This window comes from Natator depressus, chromosome 1 (genome assembly GCF_965152275.1).
Source record: "Natator depressus isolate rNatDep1 chromosome 1, rNatDep2.hap1, whole genome shotgun sequence".
Classification (NCBI taxonomy): domain Eukaryota; kingdom Metazoa; phylum Chordata; order Testudines; family Cheloniidae; genus Natator; species Natator depressus.
In genome coordinates this window covers 48,288,602-48,311,706 of record NC_134234.1, presented here as the reverse complement: position 1 = coordinate 48,311,706, position 23,105 = coordinate 48,288,602, and the positions used below count along the sequence as shown (strand labels likewise).

Genomic DNA, 23,105 nt, shown 5'->3' with positions numbered 1-23,105 from the left:
TCTACTTTGATTTCTTTTTAATGATGCTTAAGCATTGGTGAAAGGTATTGAATTGACAGATGTTACCTGAGGTCCTCTGTCTAGCCACATAATTGGAATAACGGAGGTATGTATGCTTCTTCATGCGGTGCATGTTCCTTTTTTTCAAACATGTCTTGGAGGGACCTCCTCAAAAAGTAAAACGGTAGCTGACCACATGCCCACTGAGTTTTTGGTGCCTCCGCTTAGAGCGCCAACAAGGATGCCGAGGAGCAGTAGTGAGTTAATCAAATGATTTACATATAGGCCTCAGATGTTAAGAACTTGAAATCACTATCAGGTCTGCTACAAGAATTTACAGGGCATCAGAAGTAGGGTCCTATTGGTGCACATTGCGCCCTCACTCTTGTGAGAAACCTACTGTCTCATGGTTCAACCTCCTCTCACAGAGAAGCAGCTGAAGGCACCAGCCAGACCTTCTGCTGCATTTACTTGGACTGATTATTTCGTTCTTCAGATGCATTCATGAAATGCCATCAACCCCAGCACAACTACCTTGGCTGATCTCTTTCCCACCAAACAGTGGCCATGACTATTACAATCTTGTGTCAGATTCATACTTGTCACCTAGACATGCAAAAATTCTGTATTCTATTACTTATACCTTAAATAGTTCTGATTCTAAATTCACTGACAGCAATGTCTGTTGACCATCAAATTACCGGATGAGGACATACAAGATTGTATGGCAACATAAGACAGTTCTACATCCAAACCACTTTATTTTATCAGAATAAAAAAGTAGTACCTGTAGTTGTACGTTTCTCCAGACGATAAGAAGAGTATGCGATAGTTCTTTGAGTGTTTGTTCATGTCCATTCCATATTAGGTTTGTGTGCTTGCCACATGCACTGGTGCCAGACGTTTTTCCCTCAGCAGTATCTGTAGGGGACTGGCTCTGGTGTCCTCTGGAGTGGCGCCTGGTTGATGCTGTTTAAGGGGTGCTGCTGGCTCCCCTCACCCTCAGTTCCTTCTTGCCTCCAGTGATGGTGCTGGAATGTCTGCTGGCATTGATTCCTTCTCTGTTCTTGCAAACTTTGAAACCCTGTAAAATAGTTATACATAGTTAGTAGTTTTCTTAGTTACCCTTAGTAGTAGTTCTCAAACTCTTCATTAGTCCCGAATGGGACCTAGCCGGGGGTCAGGGCATGCCCTGGTCCCCAGGCTTTAAACCCTGTGATAGCTGCAAATGGCCTATGCCTGTCAGCAATCACCATACCAGCTGCCTAAGGTGCTTAGGCAAAGGGCACATAGGGCATTTGTCACTTATCTGCAAGTCCTTCAAACCTAGGACGAAGAAGGAGGACTCTTAATGGAGTTGGCACTCACTCCAGCACTGGAGCAACAATTCGACTCCACACTGAGCACCATGGCCTCTGTGTGCAGTGCTCCCCTAGCACCATCCACAAGCCGGCACTGGTCTCCCTCCACGACTCTGGTCAAGAAACCGAAAAAGACTGAGGGGAAGATCTCCTGCTTCCTGTAAGGGAAAGGAGAGGGCAGGGAGTTAGCCAAGACTCGTGTCGGGCAGGTCAACATCCCCCTTGGGAAGTCGGGCCTCAGCTCAAGCCGAGCGGTGCAGCCCATCCCAAGCCTTGCTTGCGACTCCAGATAGCAGTTTAGGTCCCAGCCAGCTTCAGGTGCCATTGACCCGCAAAGCCCTTCAAGCAGCTCAGGAGATCCTGACACTCCTGGTGCCGCCCTCACTGGCTCCCATGGTACCCCAATCTCGGGGAAAACCCACGTCAGGACCTATGCGTGTGTCCCCGCCTCAGCGGTACCATTCCCCATCAAGAGGGACGTCTCGCCAGCATTGCCCTGCCTGCAGCCTTCTCTCCCGTCCTGAGGTGTGGGAGGCTCAGCGGAGCCCTCTTCGGTCCCCATACGGGGGGCACCGATCAAGGGAATCGAGGCGTACCTCGCTGGTAGATTGGCACAGACCCTCTGCGGCACATGCCACCCGGCAAGAACCCCGGGATTGGCCCCGACCACCTTCAAGGGTCCGGGACCGATCCCGGGACTGGTCGGGCACCAGAGACTGCCGATTGCTGGGCCGTCATCGCCGTCTCCAAGAGGAAGGTTGCCCTACTCAGGACGATCCTCCCGGCAGCAGGCTCATAGCAGCTCCCGGTCCCGTTTGACATCCTGGTACCAGTCAAGTAGCGTGAGGCATGGTTTACCAGGTATCTGACGCAGATCCGCCGAACACCGTCGGTCCCCGAGAGCCCGACCAAGACAGTCCCGCTCAGACAGGTTGGCTTTGGGATGCAGCAACTGGCACCAGTTGGACAAGAGCCACTGCTTAGCCTGATCCTGCTCGCCTGGGACCAATAGCTTCGCAGGTAGCTCCGGCTCAGAGCGAGGTTTCCTGACTGCGGGACAAGCACCGGTACCGATGGTGCAGACTACATTATCAGCACCAAAACCTGTCCCATGGCACCAAGCGCAGTGGCCGGTGCGATGGTACCCGTGGAACCCTTAAGGGTTCACCCAGCCTTCCCAGGCTGCCTGATTGGTGTTGGGAGCCTCGGAGAGGCCAGCGACCTCAGTATCCCATCCCCCTTCAGTATGTGACAAGCCATGGCCAAGTTCGAAGGGTTGCTCCCTGAGGCTTCCAAGAAACGTGTTCCGAGTGATCCTTGATGAGGGCATGCCTGCGACCAGGGCGGCCCTCCAGGCAGAGTCAAACGCTGCGGATGCTGCCTGCACCATGGCTTCCGTTATCTCCATGTGGCAAGCCTCTTGGCTGCTCCTCTCTGGGTTCTCCATGAGGCTCAGAAGTCAATGCAGGATGTGCCCTTTGACAGCTGGGCCCTATTTGCGGAGCAAACAGACAGCAAATTGCATGGCCTCAAGGACTAAAAACCCTGGGTGTCTGCGTCCCAGCCCCAGCGCGTAAGCGGTTCAAACTGCAGCAGCTGCAGGGCCAAGAGAGTTGGCCTCGGCAGGACCAACTCTACAAATGAGCCAAGTGCTACAACCGCTGCCTGAGCCACCCTCTGCCCAGTTGGGTTCGACCTGTAATAAGCAGGGGGCCAAACAGTCATTTTGAGGGTGCGCCCAAGTGCATGTCAGTGGTAGCGACTTACCTCAGCTGCTGGGGTATTCAGATTTACCTGTACCTTGACAACTGGCTCATCAAGGGCAGCTCCAGGTCTCAAGTCCAAAGGGATGTTGTGGTGCTTCAGGCCACATGCTGCTCTGTGGGCCTACTGGTAAACAACAAAAAGTCGATGTTAGTGCCGGTGCAGAGGATAGAGTTCATTGGAATGGTCCTCAACTCGACCTGCGCCAGGCTTTCCTGCAGCTGGAAAGATTCCACATGTTGATGAGCCTCATCACGGAAGTCTCTGTATTCCCTCTGACTGCAGCCAGGGTCTGCCTGCACCTCCTGGGTCACATGGCAGCATTCACTTACGTGGTCCACCATGCCAGCCTCCGAATGCAGCCCCTGCAACAATGGCTGGGGACCATCTATTCCCAGTCCAGAGACCCACTGGAAAAGATGGTTACAATTCCCCAGGCGATACTTCGCTGCGATGGTGTACCAACCGTAAGACAGTCCTGGAGTGGGTTCTGTTCAACAACCCCCAACTCCATTGAGTTGGTGTTGGACGCTTCGGACTTTGGCTTGGGTGGGCATCTCGGCAATCTCCAGACCTGGGATGTGGTCCCCAGAAGAGGCAAAGTTGCACATAAATGTCAAAGAGCTCGGAGCAGTCCGGTTGGCGTGTGGTGTCTCCCTGACCCACCTGTCGGATAAGGTGGTACGAGTCCTGATGGACAACACAGCCTTGATGTTCCTACATCAACCGGCAAGGGGGAGCGCACTCTTCAACTCTCTGTCAAAAGGCATTAGGTCTATGGGACTTCTGTATCAGCCACGAAATCCACCTGGAAGCTTATCACCTTCCCCGTGTCAAGAATATGCTGGTGGATCAGCTCAGCAAGACTTCTCCTCTCACCATGAGTGGTCGCTCCATCCAGAGGCAGCCTGCATGATCTTCCTAAGGTGGGGAATGCCCCAAGTGGACCTGTTTGCTACCAGACAGAACATGAAATGCCACCGGTTTTGCTCTCGGCAAGGTCTTAGCAAGGGCTCCCTCTCCGATTCCTTCCTCCTGTCGTGGTCAGGGAGCCTGATGTACTTGTTCACTCCGATTCCACTCATCTGCAGGGTCCTGGCAAAGATCAAGAGAGACAAAGCGCAGGTTGTCATGATGGCCCCGCCTCGCCAACATTGGTTCGCAATGCTCATGAGCTTGTCAGAGGCCCCTCCCTGTCCCCTGCCCAGCTGCCAGGACCTGCTGTCTCAGGACCACAGCCGGCTCCTACAACCCAACCTTGAGTCCCTCCACCTCTTGGCATGGATGCTGCGTGGCTGAACCTGGAGGAGCAGACCTGTTTGGAAGGAGTCGAACAGGTCCTCTTGGGGAGTAGGAAGCCCTAAGTCAGGCTGACTTACCTGGCCAAGTGGACAAGGTTTTCCTGCTGGGTGTCCGAGCATGATATCTGTCCCTCCCGTTCCTCCATACGGGCTGTCATGGACTACCTGCTCCATTTGAGGAACCAGAGCCTGGCACACTCTTCCATTAGAGTGCATCTAGCGGCGATCTCCGCTTTTCACCCGCTGATCCAAGGACAGACAGTGTTTTTGCATGACATGACGGTCAGATTCTTGAGAGGGCTCGAGAAACTCTTCCCGCAGGAACAGACTCCTGTCCCGCAGTGGGATCTTAACTTGGTCCTCTCTAGGCTCACCAGCCCGCCCTTTGAGCCACTGGATTCCTGCTCCCTTTCCCATCTGTCATGGAAGGTTGCATTCCTGGTGGCGGTAACATCAGCAAGACAGGTCTCTAAATTAAAGCCTTGACCTCAGAACCTTTGTACACAGTCTTCTACAAAGATAAGGTTCAGTTGCGGCCCCTCCCGGCCTTCCTGCGAAAGGTGGTCTCTACCTTCCAGAGGAACCAGCAACGTCTTCCTCCTGGTATTGTGTCCCAAACAGCACAAGACCAGCGAGGAGAGGCATCTTCATGCCCTAGACGTCCAGATGACCTTGGCTTTCTACTTAGAACATACCAAACCTTTCCGAAAATCGACTCAACTCTTCGTTGCTACAGCGGATAGGATGAAGGGTCACCTAGTGTCCTTGCAGAGGATTTCCAATTGGATTATCTCGTGCATAAGGACCTGTTACTATCTGGTGAGGGTTCCACTGCTGCAGATTGTCAGAGCCCACTCAGCAAGAGCTCAGGCGTCTTCGGCAGCTTTCCTGGCTCACGTCCCTATCCAGGACATCTGTAGAGCTGCAACGTGGTCTTCTGTCTACATGTTTACCACTCATTATGCCATCACTCAGCAGGCCAGAGACAACGCTGTGTTTGGCAGAGCTGTGTTGCAATCTACACGTCCGTGAACTCCTACCCGCCTCCACGGGTACTGCTTGGGAGTCACCTAATATGGAATAGACATGAGCAAGCACTCAAAGAAGAAAAGACAGTTACCTTTTCCGTAACTGGTGTTCTTCGAGATGTGTTGCTCATGTCCATTCCACAACCCGCCCTCCTTCCCCACTGTTGGAGTTTCCGGCAAGAAGAAACTGAGGGTGTCGGGAAACGGTGGCGCCCCTTATACTGCGCCATGTGGGCGCCACTCCAGAGGGCGTCAGAGCCACTTGCCGATACTGCTGAGGGAAAAACTTCCGGCACTGGTGCATGTGGCAAGCATACACACCTAATATAGAGTGGACATGAGCAACACATCTCGAAGTACACCAGTTACAGAAAAGGTAACTGTCTTTTTCTTAATCACCAAAGGTATTTTTGCTTCATTAGGCTTTAAGAAAGTAAATCCTTATTTAATTCTCTTTGATCCTAGAGTTAAATCATACAGCAGAAAGATTGTGATGCTGAAGTGAGGTTAGGTTGTGAGGGAGAACATTTTTGTTCAAACATACATTTGGAATAATAGAAGAGAGGATTATTCAAGTAAATATTTTATATAAATATTGCTTTTATTTGAGTCAACTGACAAAGTAATTTCTCTAAATAGCATATGTCCTAGTATTGTGCCATATTCATGGGCACAGAGTTATTTTTGAGTTATCAATTCATTTACATTCTATTTCAGGAACAAGTACAGCCATTCTCAGATATTATAATCAAGCAATGTTAGCTTTTGGGATGTGCTAAATTTGAGGCTTCTAAAGTGGCAAAGCTGTCTTTGGTTAAACTGCTTGTTTTGAATCTGGCATATTTTAGAGAGGTCTGGCATAATTTTTCTGTATATTTTTCTCTGTGTACTGTACTTCAGTCAGAAGCGCATTTGCTGTTCCAGTGGGCAGCCTATTTTGAGCATAGATTTTCAATCAAGCTGGACTTCATTAATTATTTTGGGCACTAGCGCATACCACAAAATCATAAGTATCAGAGCATCACTTCATTGATATTTCATGCTTCTTTATTGGTGGTAGAACAAAAGGATGCAAAATATCAGCAAATAAGCAATAAGACTCTTATATAATAAAGACAAAGTGTCACCTTTCAGGTTTACTTACGAAGAAACATTGTTTTTATACTTACTGTACAGCAATATTTAACAAAACTGAAACAACAACTTGGTTTATTTTCTTGGTATTCTTTGGGGTTTTGTTTTGTTTTTTTACACAACCCTACTAAAAAGCTCCACTTTGTAAACAACTATCTCCATGCTGGTTCCCAAATTTCCTCGGTGTTTCAATGTACCTTATTATGTGTGTGGTTTTATGATACAGAAAACTCTCCACCATAGATTTATGAGTGATCAAAAAGAGAATGAAAGAAGCAAATATTTCTACTAATTTTCTTTGATTTTTTTTTATTAAATTCTAAAATCTTAATATATGACATAGAATACACACCAGGCAAAAGTATCGTTCCTAGTGCTGCTAGCACAACGAAACATTGACAAACACATGCCTTATCAACCAGACTTAGGATAGAACCTATTGAATGAAGTGCATCTGTCTGGGCAAAAGAGAGGTAAAGAATGAGGTCAGATGTTTGATCTAGAGTGTAGCACCATTGCTTTTTTTTTTTCCACCCCGAGTTTTTTGCTAAACTAGCTTAATGTGTCTTGTTCTACTAATACTTCTGTTCTTCCAAACCCTAAGTCATTGACATGGCCTTATGAACGTGGAATAATATAGCTCAATCTCTGCTAAATCCATCCGTCCAGATTGATGGGTTGCACTTCTTATTGAGTTTGGCAGGCAGCAATTTCAATGAAATAATAGCTATTGGTTCCACTAGATCAGGGGCGGGCAAACCTTTTGGCCTGAGGGCCACATCGGGTTTCCAAAACTGTATGGAGGGCCGATTAGGGGAGGCTGTGCCTTTCCAAACAGCCAAGCGTGGCCTGGCCCCCACCCCTATCCAGTGCCCCCCTGCTTCTCGCCCCCCAGTGGCCCCCCTGGGACTCCTGCCCCATCCAACCACCCCTGTTCCATAGAATCATAGAATATCAGGGTTGGAAGGGACCTCAGGAGGTCATCTAGTCCAACCCCTGCTCAAAGCAGGACCAATCCCCAATTAAATCATCCCAGCCAAGGCTTTGTCAAGCCTGACCTTAAAAACTTCTAAGGAAGGAGATTCTACCACCTCCCTAGGTAACGCATTCCAGTGTTTCACCACCCTCCTAGTGAAAAAGTTTTTCCTAATATCCAACCTAAACCTCCCCCACTGCAACTTGAGACCATTACTCCTTGTCCTGTCATCTTCTACCACTGAGAATAGTCTAGAACCATCCTCTTTGGAACCACCTCTCAGGTAGTTGAAAGCAGCTATCAAATCCCCCCTCATTCTCTGACGGCCCCCGGACCTCCCGCCCCTGACTGCCCCCTGCCGCCTCATCCAACCCCTCCTCTCATTCCTGAATACCCCCCCGGGACTCCTGCCCCATCCAACCACCCCTTCTCCCTGACCGCCCCTGGAACTCCTGCCCCTGACTGCCCTCCGCTGCCCCATTCAAACCCCCTCTCCTTCCTGACTGCCCCCCCAGAACCCCTGCCCCATTCAACCCCCCTGTTCCCCACCCTCTGACTGCCCCAACCCCTATCCACACCCCGACCCTTGACCACCACCCTGAACTCCCCTGCCCTCTATCCAACCGCCCCCTGCTCCCTGCCCTCTTGCCTGGAGCACCAGTGGCTGGCGGCGCTACAGCTGCGCCGCCCAGAGCACCAGGACAGGCAGCCGTGCCGCCCTGCTGGAGCCAGCCATGCCACCGCGCAGCACAGAGCACCAGGTCAGGCTGCGGCTCTGCAGCTGCGCTGCTCGGCAAGAGCTCGCAGCCCCGCCGCCCAGAGCATTGTGCCAGTGGCACAGTGAGCTGAGGCTGCAGGGTGGGGGAACAGCAGGGGAGGGGCCAGAGGCTAGCCGGCCGGGCAGGAGGGCCTGCGGGACGTAGTTTGCCCACCTCTGTGCTAGATCCTTCAGATTCCTGTTTCCACAGTCTCTGGTGCCAGTAGTTGCTCCAACTTAGTTAAAATACAGTTAATGGATATAGAATCATAGAAATACAGGGCTGGAAGGGATCTCAAGAAGTCATCAAGTCTAGCCCTCTGCTCTGAGGAAGGACCAAGAAAACATAGACCATCTCTGACAGGTGTTTGCCCAACCTCTTATTAAAAACCTCCAGTGATGGGGATTCCATAACCTCCCTTGGAAGCCTATTCCAGTACTTAACTATCCCTGTCATGGGCGGTGAGTATCGTAGGCTGGGGGAGTCACTGCCTCCCCAAACAGCCTAGTGTGGCTCCACCCCAAGGGCCAGGTCCCCCTCCTGCAGTTCCCCCCAGCATTCTGCCCTGACCCAGGCTAGCTGGGGCTGGCCGGCCTGTGTCTCGCAGGGACTCAGGGCGGCTGGCACTGGGGTCACGCTGCCCACCCAGCGCTCAGATCATGCCCTTTGGCGCTCTGGGACTGGCTGCCCAGTGCATCAGGGCTGTGGGTGCTGCAGACGCACTGCCTGGCGCACTGGGGTAGGGGGCGCTGCAGCTGCGCCACCTGGTGCTCTGGGGCTGGCCACCCAGTGCACCAAGGCTGGGTCACTTCTTCCCAGCACACCAGGGCTGGGTGCGCTGTGGCTACGCCTGTGGGAAAGGGAGGGCAGAAGGGGAGAGTGAGGGATGGGGCCTTGGGCACAAGGGGAGGAGGTGGGATTTTGCCTCCCCCAATGGCTGTGTCACTGTCCGCCCATGATCCTTATAGTTAAACGTTTTTTCTAATATCCTACCTAAATCTTCCTTGCTGCAGATTAAGCCTATTACTTCTTGTCCTGCCTTCAGTGGATATGGAGAACAATTGATAACAGTCCTTTTTATAAAAAGAAAAGGAGTACTTGTGGCACCTTAGAGACTAACCAATTTTTTTGAGCATGAGCTTTTGTGAGCTACAGCTCACTTCATCAGATGCTGTAGCTCACGAAAGCTCATGCTCAAATAAATTGGTTAGTCTCTAAGGTGCCACAAGTACTCCTTTTCTTTTTGCGAATACAGACTAACACGGCTGCTACTCTGAAACCAGTCCTTTTTATAACATCCCTTAATATATTTGAAGACTGTTAGCCAGTCCCCCCCTCAGTCTTCTTTTCTCAAGGCTAAACATGCAGTTTTTTTTAACCTTCCCTCAAAGATCATAACCTTTCCTCATAGTTCATGTACTCCTGCTTTTCTTGCACTGCTAGTTGAATCCTGTTAGGATGTTATTCTGCTACCTGTTTCAGAATGATGATTGGGGCAGGGGGGAAGACTAACTGTGTTAGTCTTGTGATTTTTTCCTCACACTTTTGTAACCCTCTGCAATATGTTAGGAACCCACCCTCCATTGTAGGTCCCAAGAGAGCTGGGCTCTCATGTGGAATGGATTGAGAGAAGTGGCCCAGTATATCAGGAGGTAAGTGAGTCCTCAACTTTTTGTCAATTTTTTAAGCCCATGGGGAAGGTACAGAGAACCTGCTTTAATCAGTATTTGTAATGTTCCCTTTGCTTGGGCCTCAGCAGGCTGCAAAGTCACATCTAGGAGAGGAGAATGATAAGAAGGGATAGAGCTAATCCAGCAACCATAAGAGAAGTAAATGATGACTCCATACCTTTGCCTTTGGATTTCAATTATACTCATTCCTGCTAACAACATTGGAAGTATGTCTCTCAGATCTTTATAGTTGTTCAAGCACTTCTGTACTATAGTAGCATAATACTTAGTTCTTTTGTAATAGCAAGGAACCCGTTACTGCAGATACACAGGGCAGCTCCTTTTGTGAAGTTGGGACATCCCTGTCTTTGTCTCATTGCAAGAGACCTTTAAGGAAGACGTTTGCATCAGTTCTAGAGAAGTCTTCTAGCATCCCTGTAAATCTTCCATATAGAATCATAGAAATGTAGGGCTGGAAGGGATCTTGAGAGGTCATGAAATCCAAACATCTGTGCTGTGGCAGGACTAAGTAAACCAACCATCCCTGACAGATGTTTGTCTAACCTGTTCTTAAAAACTTCAAATGTTGGGGATTCTACAACCTCCCTTGGAAGCCTATTCCAGTACTTAACTATCCTTATAGTTCGAAAGTTGTTCCTACTATCTTAATCTCCCTTGCTTTAGATTTGGCCCATTTACTTCTTGTCCTACCTTCAGTGGACACGGAGAACAATTGATCACCATCCTCTTTATAACAGCCCTTAACATATTTGAAGACTGTTATTAGGTCTCCCTTCAGTCTTCTTTTCTCAAAACTAAACATGCCCAGTTTTTTTAACCTTTCCTCATAGGTCATGTTTTCTAAACCTTTTATCATTTTTGTTGCTGTCCTCTGGACTCACTTCCATTTATCCACATTTTTCCTGTACACAATACTCCAGTTGAGGCCTCACCAGTGCTGAGGAGAGTAGGATAATTACCTCCTTTGTCTTACATACTACCCTGCTGTTAATACACTCCTGAATGTTATTAGTTTTATTCTCAGCTGCATCACATTTTTGACTTACATTTGGTTTGTGATCCATTATAACCCCCAGATCCTTTTCAGCAGTATTACCATGTAGCCTGTTGTTTACCCATTTTGCAGTTGTACATTTGATTTTTCCTTCCGAAGTGAAGTACTTTAATAGATTCACCGATTCTAAGGACTTGAAGGGATCATTTTGATCATCTAGTCTGCTCTGCTGTATAACACAGGCCATAAAACTTCCCCAAAATAAGTCCTAGAGCGTATATTTTAGAAAAGCATCCAATCTTGAGTTTAAAATTGTCAGTGATGGAGAAATCCACCATGACCACTGGTAAATTGTTCCAGTGGTTAATTACTCTCACTGTTAAAAAATTACACCGTATTTCCAGTCTGAATTTGTCTAGCTTCAGGTTCCAGCAATTGGATCATGTTATACCTTTTTCTCTGTTAGGTTGAAAAGCAAATTATTAAACATTTGTTCCCATGTAGATACTTAAAGATTGTAATCAAGTCACCCCTTAACCTTCCCTTGGTTAGACTCAAAGAGCTCAGTCTAGTTAACTTATTACTATAAGGCATGTTTTCTAACTCTTTAATGATTCCTGTGACTCTTCCACCCTCTCCAATTTATCAACATCTTTCTTGAACTGTGGGCACCAGAACTAGACACAGTATCCTGCTTCCTGGGATATGATCCTGTAAATATGGCTTACATTCTTTGTTTCTACATGTATATGTAACGCCAACAGACCCCGGTCATCGGTGGGTAGGATTGAACCTGGAACCTCTGGAGCTTAGTGCATTAGCCTCTACTGCATGAACTAAAAGCGAACTGGCTGTAGAGGTGTTTGTGTTCCCTCCCCCGCATGTGGAACAGAACACCACATCCAGAAGGTATGCGGGTTACATTTAGCCATATTAAAACATACATTGCTTGTGCCCAGTTTACCAAAACATCCAGATCACAGTGAATCAGTGACCTGTCCTCTTGATTATTTACCACTCCCCCAATTTTTGTGTCATCTACAAACTTTATCAGTGATGATTTTGTGGTTTTTTTCCCAGGTCATTGATAAAAATATTAAATAGCATAGGGCCAAGAACCGGTCACTGTGGGACTCCACTAGAAAGACACCCACTTGAGGATGATTCCCCATTTACAAGTACATTTTGAAACTTATCAGTTAGCCAGTTTTTAAACAATTTAATGTGTGCCATGTTAATTCTATATCGTTCTAGTTTTTTCATCAAAATGTCATACGGTACCAAGTTAAACGTCCTATAGAAGTCTAAATATTATTTAGACTAAATAGTCGATACTATTATCTTTTTCAACCAAACTTTTAATCTCATTAAAAAAATACCTTAGTTTGACAGTTTCTATTTTCTGTAAACCCATGCTGATTTGAATTAAAGAATGAAAGGTGGGTACTGTAATTATTAATCGAGTCCCATATCAGCCACTCCATTATCTTGCCTGGGATCGATGTCAGGTGATAGGTCCGTAATTATTCAGTTCATCCCGTATACCCTTTTAAAATTTTTTTGACAACTCTAGCCTTCTTCCAGTCTTCTGGAAGTTCCCCAGTGCTTCAAGACTTACTGAAAATTAGATTAATGATTCAGTAAGCTCCTTAGCCAGTTCCTTTAAAACTCTTGGATGGAAGTTATATGGACCTGCTCATTTTAAAATATCCAACATTAATAGCTTCTGTTTATCATCATCCAGAGATACTAGAGGAACGGAAAGAGTTATCGTCACCAAATGATTAGACTATATCTTTCCCCCTTCCCCCCAAATAGAGAACAGAAATATTTATTGAACACTTCTGCCTTTTTTTTCTTCGTATTACTATTGATAATACTACCATTTCCATCTAGTAAAAGACCAATTGTCAGGATTCTTTTTATTCTGAATAGATTAAAAAAAACACCTTATTTTCCTGAACTCTGCTAACCATAAATTTAAACTAGTGTCCCTTTGCTTCTGGTATCAATGTTATACAGTTCCTAACTTCTGATTTATATTCATTACTACCTAATTTCCCTTTCTTCCATTTGATAGATATTGTTTTTTATAGCTGCCTTCACTTCCCTTCCTCTGTAAACTCTTCACTTGAATTACATTTTGTTGATTTCAGACCAGTTCTCTAATTTGTCAGTCATTTTCATTTCTAGTTCTGTCCCCAAAGTGATTGCAGCCCTTCCCAAATTGCAGTAATCCACAAATTTTGTAAGCATTCTTTCCACTCTGTTATCCAAGTCATTCATGAAAATATTGAATAGTACCAGACCCAGGCTGACCCTTGTGGGACTCTGGTAGATATGCCCTTCCTATTTGACAGTGAACCACTGATAACTACGCTACCACTCTGAAATCTTTGAGTATGGTCTTTCATCAGTTCTGCACTCACCTTATAGTTATTTTATCCAGGCCACATTTCCGTAGTTTGCTTATCAGAATTCTGAATATCGGAAGAGGAAGAATTAGTCAGCTCTGTATCAGGGTTAAAGGGATTGATTCTGTTTTTTCTACATACTTACTCTAGAAAAATTTTGTCTCTCGATATATCAAACTTTCTACCCAGCTGCTAAAGCAAGGTAGATAATTTTTATATCAAAGTGTTGTCAAAGTGTTAAATATGGCCCACTCATCTCTAAAGGATCCAACATCCTGTGTCTTTAATTTATTGTAAATTTTATTCATAGTTAGACCTAAAAGATGCCATATTTTTGGTAGGAAGTACTTGGATGCAGACATTCAGGCTATATTCACACTACAGCTTACGTTGGTATAAGTTATGTCACTCAAGGGTACGAATAAGCCACTTCCTTGAGCAACTTAAGTTACACTGACATAAACGCCAGTGTGGACAGCACTATGTCAGCGGGAGAAAGTCAGAGCTACTGCTGCGTGTAGGGGCTGGAGTAATTCAGTTGACGGGAGAGCTCTCTCCGGTTAGCGTAGAGTATCTGCACTAGCAGCGTTACAGTGGTGTAGCTGCATTGGTATAGCTGCACCGCTGTGAGCTCTGTAGTGTGGCTATAGCTTCAGCTACAACAGTGTGCATAATATAAATGCGGCATGCGATAGGTGCTCTCTCTCAAAAACTTGTCTCTCCATTTAATGTGTTCGGGTTTATTGTTACCAGGAAAGCTTTTTGACCCTTTGGAAAAGTAGAGCCCTATCCTCAACTTTGAGGATACTTTTGTAACAATGTACTTCAAGAAATAGGAAATGATGGGTTGGAGGAGGAGAGTCAGTTTCTTTTTACCTAAGTGGAGGCATCCCCTTGCCTTAAGAGCCTGACATCTATTAAGGAAGACTAATCTCTTAGTAGAATTCCTCAGCTGGCTGTCAATTCAGGGGAAGCTAACTATGCACCCAAGCAAGTTTGATCTCACAGATGCCAGACAAAGACCTTTTTTTCTTCTTTTTGCACCAATACTGAGCTGTCCACTTCTGCAGCTGTTGTCAGATAATATGGCGATTTTCATGGTCACTTTTTTCCCCTATTGCCATGGTTCCAGAATTTTGTGATGTCATTCATTCCCCAAAATTATTTAGAAAAATGGAATATCAGGCAGAAGACCCCAATACATCTAGTAGTTCTTGCCCTGGACACCTTAGCTCTGATTTGTCAATATGGTTCCCTCAATCTGTTTTGAATTCTTTCATGAGAGGGATACAATTAACTGCTTATTTGTCCTCTCAGATACGCATGGATTGATCTGAGGGAACTGGGATTATTTAGTCTGCAGAAGAGAAGAATGAGGGGGGATTTGATAGCTGCTTTCAACTACCTGAAAGGGGGTTCCAAAGAGGATGGATCTAGACTGTTCTCAGTGGTACTAGATGACAGAACAAGGAGTAATGGTCTCAAGTTGAAGTGGGGGAGGTTTAGGTTGGATATTAGGAAAAACTTTTTCACTAGGAGGGTGGTGAAGCACTAGAATGGGTTGCCTAGGGAGGTGGTGGAATCACCTTCCTTAGAGGTTTTTAAGGTCAGGCTTGACAAAGCCCTAGCTGGGATGATTTAGTTGGGGATTGGTCCTGCTTTGCGCAGGGGGTTGGACAAGATGACCTCCTGCGGTCCCTTCCAACCCTGATATTCTATGATCTGTGAGAGTGCGCATCTTCAGAGACTGAGGGTCAAGCTCACTTGTGCACCATTACATTATCAAAGGCGAGTCAAAATGACTTGTTCCCTTTTGAACAGTTGTTCCACCTTGGAACCTTAATATGATTAATTAAACTGTTGTCTTTGGCCACTAATGTTCTTGAGCATTAAGTGTTCTTTTAGGCATGTTGTACATTACAAAAAATAGCATTAATTTTAATAGGTTTCAGAGTAGCAGCCATGTTAGTCTGTATCCGCAAAAAGAAAAGGAGTAATTGTGGCACCTTAGAGACTAACAAATTTATTTGATCATAAGCTTTGCCAACTGTGTCCACATATCTATTCAGGGGACACCATCATAGGGCCTAATCACATCAGCCACACTATCAGAGGCTCATTTACCTGCACATCTACCAATGTGATATATGCCATCATGTGCCAGCAATGCCCCTCTGCCATGTACATTGGCCAGACTGGACAGTCTCTACGCAAAAGTATAAATGGACACAAATCAGACATCAAGAATTATAACATTCAAAAACCAGTCAGAGAACACTTCAATCTCTCTGGTCACTCGATTACAGACCTAAAAGTGGCAATTCTTCAACAAAAAAACTTCATAAACAGACTCCAACGAGAGACTGCTGAATTGGAATTAATTTGCAAACTGGACACCATTAAATTAGGCTTGAATAAAGACTGGGAGTGGATGTGTCATTACACAAAGTAAAACTATTTCCCCATGTTTATTCCCCCCACCGGTTCCTCACACATTCTTGTCAACTGCTGGAAATGGCCCACCTTGATTATCACTACAAAAGCTTTTTTTTCTCTCCTGCTCCTGCTGGTAATAGCTCACCTTACCTGATCACTCTTGTTACAGTGTGTATGGTAACACCCATTGTTTCATGTTCTCTGTGTATATAAAATCTCCCCACTGTATTTTCCACTGCATGCATCTGATGAAGTGAGCTGTAGCTCATAAAAACTTATACTCAAATAAATTTGTTCGTCTCTAAGGTGCCACAAGTACTCCTATTCATTTTAATGCAATTGCCAGCAATGGTAAGGCTGCTGTCATGGTAGGAATCAGATAAGTGCTAATGTAGAACAGCGTCAGGCATTTTTACTAGTATTATTCTAGCAACTTAGCACAGGTACAGCTGCCCTGTTGTTGTGGGCTCTGTAACACTTTTTCTAGTGTGCACGCACACATTGGTGACCACAGAGTGACAAGCTGGCAAATTGTCTTGTATTATAGTTTTTGTTTTATATAAGGAAAGTCTTGTGTTGAGGACCATTTCCTCCTTCCTTTTTCTGTTTATCTCAAGGTTTATTTTGAATTAAAAATGCATGTTTTTGTCCCATTCTATATCCAACAAAGAGCACCTTTTGGTGCTTCTTTGTCACAGAAGACTCCTCAATTAATCTGGAAAGAATTTGGCATGTTTCTGCTAGTGGAGGGTCTCAAGTATATTCACAGCTTAGATACCAGGTTAATTGATGCTTTTTTTAAAAACTGTAATATAAAAGGGAATCAAGACTTTCAAATCCACTATAGCTTGGTGAATTTGTCTGAGACCTACCTCAAAGATTGAGACTTACCTTTGACTGAGACCTACCTACCATATCCACTGAGAGTCAAGGTGCCTCTTCTTTGATTTCCAACGTGTATTCCACTCAAGGTGTGCATGCACTCCTTGCATCTGAGACCAGAAGATTTTTTCTAGCAGCGTCAGTTGGTCCACACCAGTGCCCTTCTGCTCCTTATACTCTGAAGTAAGGGCATAAAGGGTGGTCTAGACTAGTGGCCTCTCCAATTCCTTTCTACCACCTGTGGCCTGAGATGGACTTCTCTAGTGTCCGTAGCTTTAGATAGCATTCCTGTTAAGAAAACATAGATCTGTTAATAGTTTTACCAATTTAGATAGTGTCATTTCAGTAGTTCAGGAGTACAAGGGGCGCCCTCACCCTGATACCCCCCTATGCAGGTACCTAGGATGCCGAAGACCCTGGGATTCAAGATCTGTGTGGCCTGTCCCCAGGCTTTCCCAGTCAGTGACGACTTTGATACATGTCTTTATTGCCACGGGAAAGTTCATATCCTCTCTCACTACAGTGTCTGTTGATCCTCTCCTCACCAAACTAATCAACCCTGTGAGTTCAGGCTTAGAAGATTCCTGATGGATCATTCCATGAAACCTCATCCAGTTCTGGACCATCAGATGGTCCTGTACATCGGAGAGAGGCACTGAGAAGCTCCCCTTTGAGCAGGGTGATCTCTGGCTCTGAGGCTGTTCAAGGTGGAGTTAAAGACTCTTCCAAACAGAGACATCAGGAGGGTAAAAGCAAACTCTCTCACAAGAAAAGTGAGAAATCTCCCTCCAAGACCTCATCCAAAAGAAGATTTCCTCTCCAGCACCCTTTATGTCAGTTATCACTTTGCACCTATGGGTGTGGCGTGGCACTCACCACAGTATTGGTTCCTTAGCACTGAACCACAGAAGGAACAAGCAACCAAAACTGTTGACAGCTGCAGGGCTGGAAATATCGTCAGTATTGATGAGGGAGAGAAGACAGTGGATGCCTCTTACACCAATGGTACTGATGCGCAGAGAAAAGGAATCGTCGGTACCCAAAAAATGCTGTCCATCTGAAGCTGGCACCACTAAGGTATGGGAGCCTGATCCACTCTCCAGCACCTGGGGCTGCCACTAGATACACTATACTGGAGGACCTTATGATCTGTGCAGACCCAGAATCACCCATACTTTCAGATCCAGTCCTAACCAAGCAGGTCCCTACACCAACATTTTGCCACTTTTCAGTATTGTCGACCAGCTGAATCATAATGAGACCACGGCTACCAACGGCACCTCCTATTGTCACAGAGACCTCATTCTCCTCCAATGAGTCTGATGGGGGGGAGAGCTTCACCACCCCTATCGAGGCGGGAAGTGAGCCCCAATAGAGGCTCCAAGATCTCCAGGGCACCTTCCCAATCTCACAGGAAGGAATATCCAACTTGGAACCAATGGTGTCCTCTTCCATGGGGACCACCCTGTTACCCCTATGATTAAGGTTAAGATTTTATCCTGGTTATTTTTAGTAAAAGTCATGGACAAGCCGCAGGCAATAAACAAAAATCCATGGAAGCCCAGGACTTGTTGGTGACTTTTACTAAAACTATTTTTTGGGGGGAGAAAGACTACCGGGGGGACTAAAGGACTAAAGCCTGAGTCCCGCAGTGGTGAAGATGGGACTGAAAGCTCCAGGATCCGCCACTGGCTGAAGCCAAAGAAGTCGTGGATGTTCATTAAAGTCATGGAATCCATAACTTCCATGATTAAATTGTATCCTTACCTATGATCCCTCACATTGGCCTTATTGGGGTCCATGGAATCATAGAATCATAGAATATCAGGGTTGGAAGGGACCTCAGGAGGTCATCTAGTCCAACCCCCTGCTCAAAGCAGGACCAATACCCAATTAAATCATCCCAGCCAGGGCTTTGTCAAGCCTGACCTTAAAAACTTCTAAGGAAGGAGATTCTACCACCTCCCTAGGTAATGCATTCCAGTGGAATCCATATGTGAGGTATCCCAGATAAGCAAGGTTTCAAGGGGAGTCAAGACAGGCTTCCCATTTTGGGGCAGAGCCTTAACCTGCTCAGGGACACTGAGGAAGAGGAGCAACCTGAACAGGTGGAACCACTCGTTGCTGAAGAATTATGAATGTCCTCACCAGATGAGGCAGTCACAGCAGCCTCACCATCACCACCTGATAACTACAGGCAATTCCAGGACATTCTGAAGAGAATTGCAGACACACACCAGATCCTGCTGGAGGAAGTATATGACACCCCTCATAAGATACTGGATATCCTCCAGAGCGCTAGTCCCAGTAAAGTGGCACTGCCTGTTAATGAGGCTAGAACTGGCCAAAATAGTCTGGCATTTTCCAGCCACTTGCACTGCCCCCCCCCCCCAAGGAATGGAGAAGAAATACTTTGTATTATTAAAGGGGGCAGAAAAGTTACTTTCACACTGTGCTCCAAACTCTTTAGTGGTGCAGGCAGTCACCAAAAGAAACAAGCAACAGCCAACCTGGATCTACAGCCACAAAGAAGAAGACCAAATGTGTAGCCCTCTTTGGAAGAATGAATTTCACATCAGCAAGTTTGTAGTTCTACATAGTGAACTACCAAGCATTGATGTCTAAGTAAGTATGATTTTATTAATTACAATAAGCTCTCTGAATTCAATAACAAACTACCTCAAAAGGATAGATTTCAGTTCCAAGCAATCACTGGTGAAGGTAAATTGCTAGCTAGATTGGCCCTTCCAGGCTTCGGTGGACGCAGCAGGTACAGCATTCCTTCTCGATGGCAACATCCATAGTTATGAGTTGGGCTTTGTGACACCAATCCTCCAGATTTTCAAAAGAAGTTCAGTCCACTACAGAGGATCTTTCATGGGAAATAATCTATTCAGTGAGAAAACAGAGGAATTGTTATGTACCCTCAAAGACTCAAGAGCAACTCTTTGTTCTCTGAGTATCTTTACTCCCGCACCAAGGAGGATATATCCTAAGGCTCAATCTTATAACCGTATAATAACCATCTCCTCAATCATTCTACCATCAAAGAGCTTTCAAGCCTCGTAGAAAACACCAAAGAATGCAGTATAGTGAACAGACTGTTCCTTCTTCATTATCCTTCTAGCCCCAGCCTCCCACCAAGAAATCTTTTTGATGGGACTTTTGTGTCCCCCTACCACATCCACACATACAGAGATTCTATATCGCAGTGGTACAGAGTGTATTCCAATTATGGGATCTCTTTGCATCCCAAGAAAACAAGAAAACCCTGGCATACTGCTCCAGAGTGGCTAGGGGCCTCAAGTGCAGAGGGGATGTGTTTCTAGTACAATGGCCAGAAACACTGATGTATGCATTCTCACTCATTCTGCTCTTACTTTGAATCCTGAGTAAAATCATACAGGACAAGGCATTGGTGATCTTAGTTTTTTCTCAGTGGTCGAGACAGTTCTCGTTCACCAGCCTTCTCCAGGTGGCCTCACACCTGTTCCTCTGCATTCAGCTCTTCCCAGACCTTTTGACCTAGGACAATGGCAAGATCCTCCACCCCAACTCGGAATCTCTCCCTTTAACAGGTGGTTATGATGGATGCCAAGTGCAGAATGATCATGCTCAGAGATAGTACAAGCCATTCTTAGCTATAGCTGAAAAGACTTCATGAGAAAATGCTATACAGCTAAATGAAAAAGATTTTCTATCTTGTGCCATAGACCATCAGAGGATGCTGAGATCCCTACTATTCTGGACTGCTTCCTCTCTCTAAAAACATTGAGACTATCTATCATCTCGTTGCAAGTGCACTTGAGAGTAACTTGTGCCTTTCACCCTCCAGTGGACAGACATTTGGTCTTTCCCCATCCTCCTACAAAACAGTTTCTGAAGGGACTTGTCAGAAACTTTCTTCTGGTACTAAAACCTAACCCAGTATGGGATCTGTCTAGTCTTAATAGCATGAATGAATGTTCCATCTAGCTACAAAGGTTACCTTTCTGGGTGCAATTACCTCAGCCAGAAGAGTAGGTGAGCAGTGGGTCCTTATGGTGTACCTGCCCTATATGGTCTTCCAGAAGGACAAGGTTTCCTTGAGGTTATATCCTAAATTCCTCCCCAGAGTAATCTCAGAATTCCATCTGAACAAGGTCATCCACTCACCTCTCTTCTTTGTGAAGCCACATGCCACCAGACAGCATAAGCAGCTACATACTCTGGATGTCTGTTGAGTCTTGACATTACACCTGCAAAGGACAAAACCCTTCCGAAAATCCCCTAAACTGTTTTTCTCCTTTGCCAAAAGCACGAGTGCGGAGGCAGTCTCCTCACAGAGACTTTGCAAATGGATTTCAGGCTGAATCTTGCTTTGCAATGAACTAACTGCGACCTCTCCCGCACAAGTGTGAGGGCCCACTCGACCAGAACCCAGGCTATGTTAGTAGTTTCACTTTGAAGTGCCCCTCTTGTGGAAATCTGTAAAGCAGCAAGGTGGTGTTCTGTGCACACCTTTGTGAGACAGTACATGCTGGTACAAGCCTCTACAGCAGATGCAGCCTTCAGCAGAACAGTCTTCCAATCTGTGGTAGAGTAAGGTTCCTCACCCCCCCCCCCCGCCCTCAATGAATACTGCGAGTAAGCCCCCTCAGGTTGAATACACATAGGGACTATCATTCAAAGAAGAAAGTACGGTTACTTATCTTATGCAGTTACTGAAGTTCTTTAAGAACTTCAGTAACTTTGAGTCCCTATGTGTATATTCCACTACCCGCCCTCCTTCTCCTCTGCTGTGGATCCTGCTGGTAATTCACTATAGAGAAAGAACTGGAGAAGTGGTCAGTGCACTGTGCCACTGATGCCCTTAGTTCAAAACACAAGGAGGAGAAGGGTGCAGACATGGACCAATGGAGACTGCTAACAAAAATCTTCTGGTCTCAGACAAATGGAATGCATGCACATCTCAAGTGGAATCCACATAGGGACCAAATATTTTGAAGAATTCCAGTTACTGTACAAGATAAGTAACAATACTTTTCCAGTAAAGAAATGGAAAATGACATTTGTAAGATGACAGGTTAATCATTCTTGCACTCATTTACTGGGTATTATAGGGAGGAAACAAATCTCTATGGATGTGGCCTCGAGGTATGGATGTGGTACTCTACTGGTGGTATCAACTTTTCCCTTATTTTTTATTTCTATAGAATCTCTTCTCAAATTGTATCAGTCTGTTCTGGTGTATATGAAGGTATGAAAAGAAACTATTTTACCTATATAGGTCATCAACCTCAGATTCATTTATTTGGGATTACCTTCCCTTCATTGCATCCGATGAAGTGAGCTGTAGCTCACGAAAGCTTATGCTCAAATAAATTTGTTAGTCTCTAAGGTGCCACAAGTACTCTTTTTCTTTTTGCGAATACAGACTAACGCGGCTGCTACTCTGAAATCTTCCCTTCATTGTTTTGCTCTATAAATAAAAGTATAGCTATAGAATATATTAAATTCCTGTAATAGGTTTATCTAGTCATCTTTATTTTCTTTATTTAGGGCTTAGTTTGGTTAGAAACCTGTAATTGAGAAGTGTGAAGCCAAAAAGTTTAGTTGCCATTTTTATTTGTACTGCTGCCTGTTAATCTTGATGAGAAGTGCAACTCAACAATTCAGATTTATAGACTTGAGATTCATAATTACATAATTGCCTACTACTAAATTAATTTGTCTCTAGTAGACTTAAATCATTGGATTGAGGTTCACTTACTCAACAGATGGGTCTAAAAAATATTTATTAAGGCAAAACACTCAGCAAGTAGTTATCAGTTACTTATAAGTAGGAAGCTCATTAGAACAATCTCATCACAGTCACCTCCAGCACCAGACTCTACAGCTTCAACCTCCCTTTCTTACACAAAGTTATTTATAATTTTTGTTATTTTTTCTTAGACATATATATTATTCTCATTTCCATGTCAACTCTCCTTCCCTGTCAGTACAGGTTTAGTATTAGTTCAAACTGGTCTTTTATAGCTTTTTAGTTAGTTTATCTTTTCTTGTTCTCACAAACATAATTATTCTGCAGTTTCTTACACATACAGTTCTACTTATGTTTACACTATTGAACATTATCAGAACAGACTCTTAAAATCCACAGCAGGCTTCTGGAAGGCCTAAATATACCATCTCTTCCAACAGTCATGAGGTACCACTTTGTTCCAAATTAAATAAGTAAGTAATTAGAGCTACTATACTCCCCTGATAAAATGCATGTGTACACATGCTAAACATGGTACATTGAGCAATAGGTCTGAGGGAATGGTAATAATTATTAAACTTGTATGTCAATCAGGATTTTTTGTACTTAGTATCTTCTGAATT

General features: G+C 45.2%; 1 protein-coding gene across 3 annotated transcripts in view; it reads left to right on the top strand.

Moving 5' to 3' along the window:
- The window catches only part of LOC141991173 (uncharacterized), a 135,203-nt gene that overhangs the window by 56,504 nt on the left and 55,594 nt on the right, over positions 1-23,105 (top strand). The gene's annotated exons all lie outside the window — the stretch shown is intronic.